We start from the raw sequence: 11,714 nt of genomic DNA on the forward strand, positions 1-11,714 counted from the left end.
TTTAGAAACTACAATAATAAAACACGTTTCATACTCGACAAGCAACATTAGACTGCGATGGCAATTAAATGAAATCTGTCAGGGACGATAATATTTTCAGGAATCTCTCATTTTCATGGAGCCGGTGTTGGGTGTGGTGAAGGGAGGAGGCGTCTCTACACCCCTCTAGGCAAATTCTCACACCTGAAATATATTCCTGTGAATTAACTCAGCCGAAATGCAGACCCCCATTCCAAACCCCCCGTGGATTAACTTGTGTGTGTGAAAACAACACGGAAATTATGTTGCAGGGTCTTTAATTACACAACAGAACGTTGTAAAATGATGGATCAATAGAACGTTGCAGAATGATGGATTCCTATGGTTTCAGCAACATCTGTTTCACTGAATGTAGTTGAGGCATGGTCCAGCATCCCAAAGTCCCTGGATTGTCATCAGACCGTGAGCTTATGACTGACAGCCTCTCCTTTTAACTAGAACCATTCCCTTAAAGTGTATACTAGGGTTCTTGATATCTCGTGAAAACCTATGTACAGCTCATCACAGTCCCACCAGGGTCCTCGCTAGCCATGTCCAATAAACCCAACATGCCTTCTGACATCTTCAGCGGACGCGGCAAGACCTAGGACCTCGGCCATAAATGTATCTTCGCGTGATAGCTGATTGGTAGTTTGGTGCAACCTCTGTGTGAGATCTCATTGGCTACCTTAAGAGGTACATCCAATCAGATCAGCAAGATCTCTTGGCCAGAGCCCTACTTTGTTAGCTGACCAGAGGTGGACGAGCGGACATGCGTTGATACTTTTCCTTGGTGTACATTATACCAAGGCTACTGGCTGATTTATAATAAATTGCTTTTTTTATGTATTTTTCTTTATTTATTTTTTTTATTAAAAAGTATTTTTTCGACATGTTTACAAGGCACATGCCTTTATCTCCTGAGGCAGAAACCATTTAAAGGGACAGACTCCACATGGCTTCACCAGACATGACAATCCACGCAACAAATTTCCTCCTTCTAGTCACACGAAAGATCTGCACGGTGTCAAGAAGGATTATCCCGGAAAACTATAAATGATGTTATTAAGTGCAAGCTCTGCGTAATTAAAAGCAAAAAAATTAAACACGTTGGATCCAAAACCCTTCATAAATCTTCCAACGGGGCCCTTCCCATATGAACAACATCTGCTCGGAGAATTTTTTTTTTTTTTTTTAATTTTTTTTGGCTGGGAGCTCTGAATCTGTGTGTTTTGTAGAAATAGCTGCCAGGTTTATTGCATCCTGAACTTCCAAATAACATTTAGCCCAGAATAAAATGATCTGAAATATATAGATCGTCCGGCGCGTCCCGAGCTTTAGGCAGCACCTCCGGACCTTGAGGAGAAATCGGTGGGACTTTAACTAATAAAAAAGAGTATTTTTAGCATAATTTTGCCAAATTGCTATAATCCTAATAATAATAAAAAAAAATTCATAAAAATCAATCAATTAAAAATTTATAAAAAATAAAACATGAATGAAATAAAGAAAAACATGATCTTATCTCGTTAGGACTTTTAAAAAAAAAGTTGTCCATCATCGTTCAGAATCTTTGGCCAAAGTTGATACTTTTTATTGGGTCAACATAGAAATACATTTCAAATCACATAAGCCTTCTGGATCTCGGAGGTCTCTTCTTTAGATGGTGGCTTCAGGAAAATGTAACTGAAAAAAGGGAGCAGATGATAAACCAAATATCTACAATACGGAGCCAAAAACAGCTTGTTTCAGAGGCCGATGTCCCTCGGATATCAGTGGTCACGATAGGTACATTAATGGATTATTCAGGGTACCGTTCTATATTATTGCCCCAATTGCCCTACACATAAAAATCAGCGTTATAGATATTTATTGATTGATATAGCACCGCATATTCCGCAGCGCTGTACAATTAGAGCATCACATAACAACTTGGATTTACAGAAAAGGTGATGAGGGTCCTGCACAAACAACGTACAATCCATAAACTCATACTCAGTTATTATTTTTCTTTTTTTTTTTGCATATAATAATAGAAATAGGGACAAATTGGGGACACTGGCCCACAGCGCATGTGCTCAGTTTGCCGGATGGCCAGTCTGAGCCTGTTTGCATCTTTTTCTTTTCTCTAATTGGTTAAAAATTCTAAGGAATCCCAAAATTGAGATCATCGCGGAATCAGCCATGTCATAAAATATGGATTTTCTATTTTTTCTATTTTCTATTTTTTGGAAGGAGGACAGTAGTATGTTCCTCTTAATCCCGAGACAAAAGATTATAACAGCAAAATCTTCTAAATTTTGGGATAAAAGAGTGACTGTTGAACTTTTTTTGGATTTTCTTTTCCCCGCCCAATCTAGATCATATCGTCGATGAAGTTTTCGGTTTCTCTGAACCTCCATACAGTCTGTTTATCCGCACTGACAGTAATATTTCACGAGGTCTCGCGGGGAGATCCATCCCTGGCCGAGCTCCTAGATCTTGCTCCGTCCAGTGGAGCTGTCAGAAGGCATGTTGGGTTTATTGGACATGACTAACGCAGGCAGCTAGGATGGACATCTTGGCACCGAGCTTGGCTCCTCGAGGCCGTGAATGATGTGTGACTGGCTTCTGTAAAGAGCTGGTTACAGAGCAGAACGTGGTGACTAACACGGGCTTTTGGCTGATTAGTTGTCCATCGTGACTCATGTACTGTACGGAGTGTTACATACCGATGAATTAAAAGTGTAGCAGCTCTTGTTTTTGAGCTTGGTTTGCACATCTTCCGTCCATAGTACTGCTGGTCTAACTGGGAGGACGGAGATTCGTGCTCATAGGTCTTTGTTGCTCTTCCCCGTTGATAGGCCATCCTAATAACAGTGCAAGGCTTAGGGGTTCATTAAGATGCAATTTCTCATACAACGCAGCCCTAAAATAGAGGCAGAGATATTTGCCATTGGATGCAGTGGTGTACCGTTGCGGTGGGGGGCGTCCCATGCTCCCACCACGCTGGTCACCTCTCTTCCTGCCACGGGGAGCAGAATGCTGTCTCGGAGGGTGGTTGGACCGAGTTGCCCTATAGAGGAGCATTGAGAATTGGGACCTTGCTGACACTTTGCTGCTCCCCGGGTTCTGAAACACAAAGAGCTTTAGGCTATGACATCACAACGTCATTGGCTCTCCCATTGGCCACACATGGGGATCAGTCGAAAAAAGGTCTGCCAGAGGAGGCAATGAATTCAGAATCACTTACTGGACCACCAAGAACAGCCATCACAAGGTGTACAACAGGGCCTGGTGCTCAAAACCTTAGATCCTGGGGGCACACCCTCCATCCTATATTGTTATGCCAGAGTTCGGAGGATCCATCAAAATTGGAGCTCCCGTGCCATAGGGAAGAGCTCCTATACCGATAAAAATAATAACGAACATCAAATATGACATTAATATGTTGGTTGTGGGCAGAGTCTCCGCAGCACCATGATCCCAACATTCTTGATTTACCCAGGCTCGATGACCTGAGAATGTGGTCATCCTTTATAGAGAAAGGCATGTTACGTGAAAGTAGACCACATTCTCTATCCTTTGTCTGCAACGGGGAGAGAGCTAAATGTGTCACATCCAGAAATCGCTCATCAGTGCCTAATTGTCCACATTTTTTCACGTTGCTAATTGTGCTGCCAGTGTCTTGGACATGACCCTAATTCCGAGGAACTTTGGAGAACAACACAACGGTTACATAACTGTCCAGCACAAGGTCGCCTCTCTGGCTGGGCTCTAAAGTTGATAATCTCCATTGGCCAAGTTATCCATACTCATGGGTACAAGAACTGAAGGGTAACTATCAAATTTTGCTGAGTTATAGTCTATTGGAACACATTTAAGGCTGTGGTGAGCTACACAGGCTATGATTAAAAGCCTAATATGGCACCGGCCAACTTTAAGTTGGAAAGTAACCCTTCCGTGAAATGCATAAAACTTGGTTTATTTATTTCTTAATTAATAAACATCTGAAAAGAACAAAAAATATATAATATTTCTAATGTTTTTTCTAGCCCAGTTTAAGTAATGACTATTTTTTAAGCATGATTTATTAAGGACAATGATTCGGCTCTGTCTCATAATACCTTTTTGGAATCCCAGCAGTGCACATAAAAAGTAACAATACACATCGCTCTTCGGCTTTCGAATGCCGATTAAATTATTTGAAACATAGCTGTCAGAAAGCGTTAGAAAGGACAAGGTTTACTAAGGGTAGACGCCGGGTCCTAAGAGTAGCTAAACCCTTATGCAGGAGGTTGGAAGTTATTTTATCCTCGCGTTTTATCAGTCCGTGTGATAGATATGCCAAAGAAAATTAAATGAGAGGCCTTGCTGAGTTTTTGTTGTCATTCCAAGGATTCAGGCCCATAACGCAAAACAAACGAGTGGTGAAAGAAAGCTGGAAGAGGACAAAGTCTGCTTGAAGACAAAATGTCTCTGTCTTTTGAAGAGGGTTCCGTTCATTCTTCTGCAAATCAAGGCTTGATAAAGGTTTGCTTTTGGAGCAGAAACCAAAAAAATGGTGAATGGTCCGTAGTTAGCACTTTGCCAAATACTTGGTCCGGTTTCTTCTTAATAAATACTGTATGGGATGACATTTCCAACTGGATCCACATGTGACATAGTATCCATTATCAACTTGGTTGACCTCAAGTTGATTAATTTGCCAACGTCCAAGCTGTTTGTTGTACACATAAATTATTCCGAGATAAGTCCACGGTGGTTCTGACGGAAACGCTATTCAACTGTTGAGTTTGTCACCATGAAGACCTCATGTAGAGCATTCCCAGTAGAATACATATCTGTATCTGTAATGGAACTGTACCTTCTTCTCAATGTTTAATTATTTAGGTCCCTTACCATGACATGAATGTTCATGTATAAGAGGGTTCCAACAGTCCCCCAAAATTATTCCAGCGGAAGCCATGATTAGAACTTCCCACCCCAAGTCAACATTCTATGAGATGCTTGGATATCTATATCTATAGAATCTTCAGGCTTCCCAGGCTTCTGTTCCTCTAACGAGGGTTGTTTTGACCCAGAGATTTATCAACTGATAAATTCCAATAGATGCACAAAACAGACCATTTTCATGATTGTAGTCATTCTGGAAGAAAATTTAGCAAACATTTTGGGAGAAAAGGGCCGCGTCATGTCAAAGTAACAGAGAACTTTGTGAATGATGTCTCAGAATTATCTATTCATTGTTGCAGCCAAACGGCTAGTAAATATTTATATAAATATTTTTTATGTACCAGGGAGGTCCATAACAAAGGCAGAGCATGTTGGGCAAAGTCCAGAAGTTCGTCAATAATTTTTTTTTATTTAATCTGAGGATCTATAGACTTTCCGGCACAATGTATAGATTTTTATGATAAATTATTTATACGGGACTCTTCCGCTTCTAAGTGACAGGGTCCCTTTGAGTTTTAGCCAGTTGGCAAGGAGGGCGATAAACGCACGGAATGTTACAAAACCGCGGTCAAAAACTAGAAAGCCAAAAAAAACATTAGTTTTCTGCGTTTGTACAGAACGGACATTCAGGGGTTACACTTTCAGGCGCATACACCCCGTCGGAAAGAAATAAGGATCTTAATGAATTTATCTTCCAGGCGGGTGCCTGCAGGGTGCTAGGGGGACAGCAGCCGGATCTGAGTAACTGAAAACATATTGGAAGAGACGTGCGAGGCCGAAATGCAGCTGTCACCTTCCGTCAGCTTTGGGGAGAGAGCATATTAAGCAGATGTTTATCATAAAACAACGAGAGGGGGTAGAGCAGAGTTCCCTCAATATAACATGGGAGATGGAATGGTGGGGTGGGGGTAATATAAGACGCGTTATTTACTGTTTATTGTGATTATCTAATACAGGGAGGTTTTCTTGCTGATGTCACAATACGTGCAATAACTTTATTTACTTCTTACGTCATGGTGTAACTGCTTGTGAAAACTCCAGACCGAAATGCATGTTTTTTTCCCCCAATTTTTTTTTTTTTATACTATTTCAAATATGGTAAAAAAATTTGGCTCACCTTTGTTTGTAATCTTGGGTTTTCGCTTAAAAAAGTTCTTAGTCTTAAACCAAAGAGACCGAGATGTAATATAAGGAGGTTTTATTTTTTAGAGGAGGTGGTAGATAAGTGGAACAGCCCCCCAGCAGAAGTGGTAGAGGCGAATACAGCAAGAGGAAACATGCATGGGATCGGCATATGGCTCCTGAATCTAAGATGAGACCAACGACTGATTAAGGTTTGAGCCTTTACAGCAGGAGAAACGGGCAGACTAGATGGGGGCCGAATGGGGCCGATCTGCTGTTATGATCTGTATATTGTCCATGTTGATCTATTGTATAAGTGCTACAGGGGTTACATGACTATGTGTAGTTTTATTTGGAATTATCCATTATTTAATGGAATTTAAAAAAAAAACAAAAAAAAAACCGTTAAACCCCCCCCCATACTATTTATTCCCATGTCTGGTACAGAATTGGTTAAAAAGAAGGTTATATGATGTTATACTCAAAATAAAAGAGGTTGTTGACACGACCATATCGTGACCCCTGACTGAAGCAGAGAAATCCCCGCAGCGCCGCTCGCTCGTATAACTGCAGCCCTCGGCGGTATTTATATTGGAGAGAAGGACCCCGGGAGCAGAATCCCAGTAATGGAAGATGGGTTGTAAACCAGCATGGCAAGGGGTCCATAAGGTGTCCGGCTCTGCTGTGTCTGGCAGAGATCACCGTACTCCACATGCGTGCGCGAGAGATGGAATTCTTCATGTGTGTGAAAGAAGAGAGACTTTTCTTCTGTTTAACCCATTATCAACGAGCTAAATCTCCCAAGACTCCATCTTTAAGATGAGACCATGCACCTGGGAATCTTGCGTCGGCTATCCTGAAGGTCATCGGAAGGGTTGATTTCTGGCGTACAAGGGTACAGAGTCAGTGTCTTTTTTACAGTCACTCAAGGTCGCGTAGGCTCGGGCTCCCGTCTGCTCACTAACGTCCCACGCGCAATAAGATGCTTGTTGAGGAGGACATGGGAACCTCCAGCTAGGTTCCAAGGAGTGACACTGATGTCCATCACCTGCAACCCCGCTGGGTTGTCTATAATCACACCAGGACATCCTAGCATGAGAACTGGTATTTAGGTCGTCTTCTAGGGGCATCAGATCCCCATACGTGTGCAGATTGTTCTACAGCCAGATTTGCGCATCCATGGGGTGTTTTTTTCCGCATGCGCATGCGAAGACTTTAGAGAGTCAATGCGTGCTCCTTCCTATGTAGAACACTTGGCAAGGTGAAACTCAAACCCAGGACAGAACCAAAAACTCTTCTGCATGATTATTAAGGGCACTTATGGTGCCAAACTCTACAGCTGGGGACTGGGGTCATGCCAAGCACAATGAAAAAAAACCAAAACATTGGAGATTTAGAATGAAGACAATACTAAGGGTCCCAGAAATTATACTGGATTGTTCTAATCGCAATAATACAGAGAGCAGAAACTATAGCCCAGTGCCCCCTTAGTTTTGCACTCATGGCAGCTAATGGCCACTCAAAGGGTCCCCGATTCTTTGTGACAATACTGAGTGATCGCTGTATCCCAGATGAGACCTCCCTGTGTGAATCTCTCATTACTATTCAGAGATCTAGGGTGTGATTCATCTCGATTATCTGGCCTGGGGTGTGTCTGGCAAAAACACGGACAAAAAAAATGTTCATTTTGTATATTTATGAGGCCGAACTAATCCCTGGAGGTCCTAGAATTGGAGGCTTCTTAACTTTTATGACTGATGCCTAATGTGTTGGTGTATTTTTATGAATCTCTGAGTTTCCGGCTCAGAAAAATGTCTTCCTGGGTCTTAAAGGCACCAACCCAAAAGAAAAAAATAAATAAATGTATCTTTAGTTAATTTTATTATTAAATATCTTTATTGTATCCTAATCTCCTCTTCTTGACCATCAACTACAACTTTAGGTCTCGCATTAGGGCTCGGCTTTTCATGATTGAACCCAGGCATTTTTTAAGGGAGGGACAAATATATAAAGATTCATGGTTACCTTTTTTTGCCTTAAAAATTATTTCAAACTAGCCGTGTTTATGTTGGAAAAAAACCCCTATTTTATGAGATTGTCCATTTTAAATCAGATCCTTCTGTTTTTCCAATTCCGTCATCTACTCTCTATTACGCTAAATAACTTTATGAAAATAATGGTGGTTACAGATTAAAAAAATATATATTTATATATATGATAATCCTTCTCTAGTGTATACCACAGGGCAGCCATCTTAATTTAGGGCAGCCTATTCTTTGGATTATTTCTCAAATGAATTAGTCCCCAATCTTTAAATTGCTGATTGTTGCTGATTGGTCCAGGCAGCCATTGTTATCGTCAGGGAGGAGAAGGGAGAAAACTATGGGTCAGGCCTATGGCAGCACCCAAAGTAAATATGGCTATAATAGTAACAGGCCTGCTTTAATTTATGGCCTATCCGGGAGTATATGATTTATCCACCAAAATCTGTGTTCAGCCCCTTCCCATACGACTTCTCTTCACCGTCTCACGTATAAAACTCCCTTCCCCTCCCACAGATAACCGATAAGCCGTAACCAGTGGAAAAATAAACATTAAAACCCGAAATTTAAAAAAAAAATGCTCCCTGCCTCCCTCCTAAAGAAAATTTCTTTTTAATCAAAGCTTTTCTGTGCTACAAATCACATATCTTGGTTCTAGCAATTATGTTAATTACTGCCAATTAGGAGTTCTCTTTGCATGTTAATGGAGGGTCATTAAAGATAATATCTCATAATAGTAGCGCATTAGTCCATATCAGCCAAACGGGGGGGGGGGGGGGGGGATGAAGGGTTCACGGAGTCCAAAGTAATTATGCATTCAGCCCCTTAGAGTCTAATTTATTAATTAGGCTATTGAATTTACTTGTCATCTATGCTTTAGAGAGAATATATAGGGTAGGATAAGAAAATATTTAGAACCTCTGTGTCCCTATTTAGGAGGGACAGTCCTTCTATGACTCGCGAAAACCTTGTGCCCCTCTTATTCCCCTGATGCCCCTCTTTCCTCCCCTGATGCCCCTCTTTTCTAGGAGCTCAGAATGTTTGCTGGGTATGAGGGTATCTCTGGGCCGCTTTTCTTGCCCAATCCCGTGTAAAAAAGGAATAAACCTCGTTAATAGTCTCAAATTGTGAAGGTTCTCCAAGAGATGAAAATGTGGCTTAAGTCAGGAATGAGAGTCTAACTTCTTCATTCTTTTACTGCCAAGGAATGACCATCAACGGATCTAATGTAAAAAAAATAACAGAAAAAACAACAAAAATATATCGCGTGTCGAGGTGGCATATCTTGCGTGCGGAGTTTAGGGTCGATACTTTGTTACGTTCTTCTCTGGAAGGATCTTTCATACCTCTGGGCTTGCGACTGGTTTCCGTGGTAACCCTCACTTCTCCTCAATGAAGCCTTCCAACCGTCGGCTCGGACTTCCCAGGGGTATCATTACAAACTCGGCTTGCTTTTACGCCGCCCCTCGTCCTCCGAAGAGATAATTTTACCTATCGGATCACATAATCTCTTCCTGATCAGGAAATCGACGCAGACGAGCAATTTGGGTAATAAGTGGAAATGTCAGGTTCTGATTTTTCAGACAAAATCAATACATGGCCGTTGCTAAAAGAGATGTTGCAACAATTATTCGGCTCGGAAAAAGTTTGTAAGGGTTATTGCAAGAAATTGTTTGTTTTTGAATGCGCCGTTGGCATTTCCTAACAGAAAGACACAATGTGCCGGAATGTCGGCCCCATTCGGCCCCACCTGGTCAGCCCGTTTCTCCTGCTGTAAAGACTCAAACCTCAATCAGTCGTTGGTCTCGTCTTAGATTCGGGAGCCGTATGTCTATCCCATGCATGTTTAATCCCCTCACTGTATTACCCTCTACCACTTCTGCTGGGAGGCAGTTCCGCTTATATACCACCCTCTCAGTATGACCTAGTACCATCAACAAATATGACTGCAATGACCCCTTCAATGATCCCTCTCTCATTGTGAACACTGTTTATCAGAAGTCTCCCCTTTTTTCTTTTTCGGCAGAATATTTACTTTTCCAATGTTTGCTCGCCACTTATCGGGAAGGAAGATCTGGCAGACACTCGAAAGGAAACGCTAACTATATTTTCGGGTGAAGTAGAAAGCAGAAGGCAGCAGAGATGTTATCGAACGTTCCGTAACCCCGTGGACTTCCACGTCCACTTATGGATTCGTCTATCAAAGGGATGGATTCATTTCTGTTCGAATAATGTTTACCTGTATGTTTGTTTGTTTTTTTTTAATCTATGCAAATGAAAGCCGCTATTTATTTAGAGAAATCCCGTAAAAAAGGAATGACTGGCTGGTTATGGAGAAATAACCGGGGTTTTCGACCAGGTCGTTTAATCTTTTATTGCGGCAAAGAAAGCTAAAATAACTTCCCTAATGTGGGAAAGGATCCTGGACGTGCGCCATCGGTATCATGTTCTTCGTCTGATGAATTTTTGGGGGGCACCTAATCTGCTGCAGATAGGGTGAGTATGGGGAGTTGATGGCCAGAGGCTTACCTGGTAATTGCCCCGGTTGCCAGATGGCTAGGTCTGCTTCCTCAACTCGATAGATTGTAAGCTCACAAGACCAAAGCTCTCTCCTCCTTCCGTACCATTGTAATGTTATTGTCAGTATAAACTGTCTTTGTTAAATATATGTCACTATTGTAACTGCGCTACTGAATCTGCTGGTGCTATATAAATAAATGTAATATATATATATATATATATATACAATAAAAAAATATATATATACAGTGTGTGTGTATATATATATATGTATATATACATATGTATATATATATACATATATTTTTTATATATATATATGTATATATAAAAATATATATTATATATAATATATATATATATATATATAATATATATTATATTTATATATATATATATATATAATATAGATATTTATATATATAATATATAAAGAACTTTTACTGTTGCAAGACCTTCATGTGACATTGTAGCCATTTTTAAAGAGGCAGAAAGCCCATCACCATGGCCACAAGTTAACATTATTCTTGTAAAGGATGCGATATAAACAGCTGGTCTGTATCCTGATAAGCCAGACAAGGGGGCTCAGAGATCTAGCTGGTCCCACAAAGCAAGCGCCGGGGCCGGCAGAGAACATTTCATGTCGATGAATAACCGGGTCACCGGGTGCAGCTCATTTGCACGCCCTGAATAAGATAAGAGCACAGGATGTGGTTACGTAGCGAACCTTCTCTTTTTTTGGGAGATGTAATGTTTCTTAAAGCAGCTCCTCTCCATTCATGACATAATTCGAGGAGTCTCTTCCTCCGTCGCTGACCTTCCTGACCAAGCCAGCCTCCCTCCCTGATTTTCCATTGCCTCGCAGGTGTAGAAAGAAAGGCTTGAGAAAGATTCCCACACATCGAGGGGAATGCATTATTCAGATGGTCCTTTAAAACTATTTCCCAACCTCTATCCCAGCCAAGTACTACTGGCAACATCCTCATCCAGCCAAATAACACTTATAACATCTTCTTTTTCCTATGAGCAAATAAAAAACAGTATTTTAACATATTTTTTTTAAATGTTGCACAATAT

The sequence above is a fragment of the Sceloporus occidentalis genome, unplaced genomic scaffold (assembly GCF_023333645.1).
Source record: "Sceloporus occidentalis isolate IW3139 unplaced genomic scaffold, rSceOcc1.0.p SCAF_76, whole genome shotgun sequence".
In the NCBI taxonomy this organism is placed as follows: domain Eukaryota; kingdom Metazoa; phylum Chordata; class Lepidosauria; order Squamata; family Phrynosomatidae; genus Sceloporus; species Sceloporus occidentalis.